The following is a 3,250-nucleotide window of genomic DNA, read 5'->3' on the forward strand; positions in this document are numbered from 1 at the left end:
AGGTTCAGGAGCGCTGACTTCACCAGTTCCTAGCTCTTCGTGTACTGTCCAAAGAGCAGGAGCACTTGTGTGTGATCGTACCCTACTGGGCCGGTTGTCTAGGCAAACTGTGGTTCGAACTTTTTGATCATTTTCTCTACAGGACATTTAGCAAGATGAGGTAAACGTCTCACAGGGAGTTTACCAGCTCGAATACCCTCCTTATGGCGACAGGATCGTAAATCTGCAGTAGCGGGTTCTCCGTTCTGGTAGTAGAGCTTTTCTGGCAAAGTCGACGTACCGCGGTTGCTGGCTCATCTGATTCACTCTCTTTTTTTTTTCTTTATGGTAATTTTAATCACCTCAATACAAGGTGGGCTGGCAGCAGCATATTACCCTGCTTTTCAGCCTTGAGTGGTACAATAACATGACATATAGGTGGCACAGACAATACAATAAAACCGGCGGGCAAAAAATGTAGATACAAAAAAAAAACAGTAAACATGGAGCCGTTCACCCTGGATGAGAAAAACACTGACACTTGATGACACAGCGCATACAACACGGATGACTGCGACGGCACACGTGAACGGTGGTGGCATGACAGCGAAAGGACACTGAACACAAAACGAAGGCACACACACGAGACACTGATGGCGATGATGTCCAACGCGCGAATGTTCACAGAGTGTGTGCGAGTCCGGGGACCTGCCAAGGGAGGGGGAGGAGGAAGGGGAGTGGGACAGGGAGAGGGGAGGGCAGATGCCATGGGCAAGGGAGACAGGGGGAGGGGAGGAAGAAAAGGGGGGAGCCCGGGGGAAGAGGGTTGGAGGAAGGGGACGGGGGAAAAGGAGAGAGAAGGGAGGGAGGGTGCCAAGTGGAGAGGCCACAGGAAGTGGGGTCGGGTAGGATCAAAGTTGATAGGAGGGGTAGATGGAGGGGAGGAGGACTTCATCAGGGAGGGGGAGCTGCCGGAAGCCACCTTGGGAGAGGGTAAGGAGGGTGGAGAGATGGAGACCGGGTGGGATGTGGGAATACAGGTGCGGCAGTGGGTGGGGGTGGGAGAGGATGGGCGAGACAAGAGGGTGAGGAGGGTCGAGTTTGTGGGAGGTGTACAGGATCCGTATCCTTTCAAGGAAAAGGAGGAGGTGGGGGAAAGGAATGAGATTGTAGAGAAACCGTGTGGGGGAGGGGAGATGGATACGATATGCGAGGCGGAGAGCATAGCGTTCAAGGATTTGAAGGGATTTGTAAAAGGTAGGGGGGGGGGGCGGAGATCCAGGCCGGATGGGTGTAGCAGAGGATAGGGCGGATGAGGGATTTATAGGTGTGGAGGATGGTGGAGAAGTCCAGACCCCCCGTACGGCCTGAAAGGAGCTTGAGGAGGCGGATTCGGGAGTGTGCCTTGGCTTGGATTGTCCGGAGATGAGGGGTTCAGGAGAGGCGACGGTCGAGGGTGACGCCAAGGTACTTGAGGGTGGGGGTGAAGGTGATAGGACGGCCATAGATGGTGAGATAGAAATCAAGGAGGCGGAAGGAAGTGGTGGTTTTGCCTACAATGATCGCCTGGACTCACTCTCTCACTGCAGCTCGTTTTATACATAGTTCTCATGCGGACTCACTGGCGTTTTGCTGTCATCTGTTGGTCAGTATTGGAATTGTCCTTTGGTTTCAATAAAACTCTCTCTCTTTCGAAGAATTAATCCGACTTGTGGGGGTCTACTGTTATGGCTAAGGGGGGTAGGACCAGCATAGTCACCACGGGACATTTTAATTTCTACTGTCTATACTCTTACAAATAAATCCATAAAACTTTGTCACAATGACCATGTAGGATTCAGCACTGACACTCATCGCAGAGGAAGTTCAAAAACGTAGCAAAATACCTTTTCTTTACAGGTGAAATTTCATTTTTTCACGTATTACTGGCTGCATTTGTTGCTATAGGTACACTGTTCTTCCTAAGTAAGAGAGATTCTTCGATGAATTTTTCATGGCATACAAACAGTAGTTATGGGTGTATGAAACTCTAGAATTTTCCAAATCTATTAAAAAGCTGTGGAAAAAATTAATTAACTATAAAAGTTTAAAATGTAACAGTTCATTCATTTTTTCGTAAATTAACTAACTTCTAGAGTTTCATACAGCTGTAACTATGTTTTGTATGTTGTGGAAAAGTCATCGAAGAATGTCTCCTACTTAGGAAGAAAAGTGTACTTATAGTAACAAATGCAGCCAGTAGTAAGTGAAAAAATGATGAAATTTAACATGTAAAAAAAAGTGTCTTATTACGTTGTCTGGCTCTGAGCACTATGGGACTTAACATCTGTGGTCATCAGTCCCCTAGAACTTAGAACCACTTAAACCTAACTACCCTAAGGACATCACACACATCGAAGCCCGAGGCAGGATTCAAACCTGCGACGGTAGCAGTCGCGCGGTTCCAGACTGAGCGCCTAGAACCGCTAGACCACCGCGGCTGGCTTGTTACGTTTTTGAGCTTCCACTGCTATGAGTACGAATCCTGAATCCTTCTTGGTCATTGTGACAAATATTTGTAAAAGTATAGACAGTGGAAATTAAAATGTCCTGTGGTGCCTCTCCTGCTCGAAGTCGGCCCCTTGCCCTTCCTGTGACCACCCCGTACCCCCGGAACGGAATCAGTGTATCCCAGCTGTCTGCGACTAGTATAAGCCATGGAATAGTGCGAGCGTTTTTCAGATGTCTGCGAGTCGTGTAACTGAGGCGGAACGTGGGGACCAGCCCGGTATTCACCTAGTGGGATGTGGAAAACCGCCTAAGAACCAAATCCTGGCTGGTCAGCGCACCGGCCCTCGTCGCAAGTCCGCCGGGCGGATTCGATCCGTCGCTGGAGTGCCTACCCGAGTCCCGGAAGCAGCGCGTTAGCGCTCTCGGATACCCTGGCAGATTTGGTTTCAATAAAACTGTGTCTCATTTACTTCTCTGCTTATATTATTCCTTGAATTTGTGCACTTTCAAATGTTAACGGACTTTTGGGTCACCCTGTAGCTCACAAAACAGAAAAACTAGTCACACAGTCCGAGTTGCAGATTGCCTCCATGACGAGCTCGAGGTGCAACAAAAGTTTGACTGACAGTATTTCACACATCAATTGGCCGATCTTAAAAATTTATCATAATTTGTCAAAACCTTACGTTGAACTCAAAGAGTCAGGTATTAAAGTGAGAAATTGTGTACACGTCTTGAGGCAGCGTACTTCGCTGCACTGAGTTCACCAAGTGGTCTTCAG

The sequence above is a fragment of the Schistocerca gregaria genome, chromosome 9 (genome assembly GCF_023897955.1).
Source record: "Schistocerca gregaria isolate iqSchGreg1 chromosome 9, iqSchGreg1.2, whole genome shotgun sequence".
Taxonomy (NCBI): Eukaryota; Metazoa; Arthropoda; class Insecta; order Orthoptera; family Acrididae; genus Schistocerca; species Schistocerca gregaria.